Here is a 699-nt window from a genome sequence, read left to right as displayed (position 1 = left end):
GCTGCCTGTGTAGTCATGACCTGTCAACATTTTTCTACTGGGAAGAGATTTAAACCTTTGGATTTTTTTCTATTAAATCAGCAGCAAATGCGCTTTGTTCCCGACCAAATCACTGGATGTCGGTTTGTTTGCCAACCTCTCACCCCCGTCCTCAACATTTTCCTGATGTTTTCCCCCAAGTCCAGTTAGCATGATCCCTCTGTCATGTGCAATTTCAAAGTCAGCAAAGAATCTGCAGCTTTTGAATTGATTGTTTTTGTTGAGAAGAGAGCTAACTAGGGTCGGTATAATTCAGTTAAACTCAAGGAAAACCTCGGGTCAAGGCAAACAAGAGTGTAACCGCTGAAGAGGAGATGGTGTTTATGTATACGTGCGTGGCGGGGTTGGCGGGGAACACGTTTGGGAGCTGTCCTTGATTGGAAGCAGGGCTCGCCTGGAGTCGGACACACGGTGCTTCTGACTCATCCGTCTCGCCCCCCAGACAAAGCAGAGACGCACTGACAGACGTCACCGGACTCTGATGTGAGCGGTGGAATGAACATTACACTGCACATTCCTGATTCCACTGCATCCTCACATCACTCTCACACAATGACGCTGCTGTCTGGCCTAATTTACAGGAGTGTTACTCCTGATTTAAACCAGAGGAGAGCACTGAGTGGCTTCTGATCTCTGCCTCGATTAAGAGGCATTGATGCG

This window comes from Mugil cephalus, chromosome 4, assembly GCF_022458985.1.
Source record: "Mugil cephalus isolate CIBA_MC_2020 chromosome 4, CIBA_Mcephalus_1.1, whole genome shotgun sequence".
In the NCBI taxonomy this organism is placed as follows: domain Eukaryota; kingdom Metazoa; phylum Chordata; class Actinopteri; order Mugiliformes; family Mugilidae; genus Mugil; species Mugil cephalus.
Note: the sequence above shows the minus strand (reverse complement) of the source record.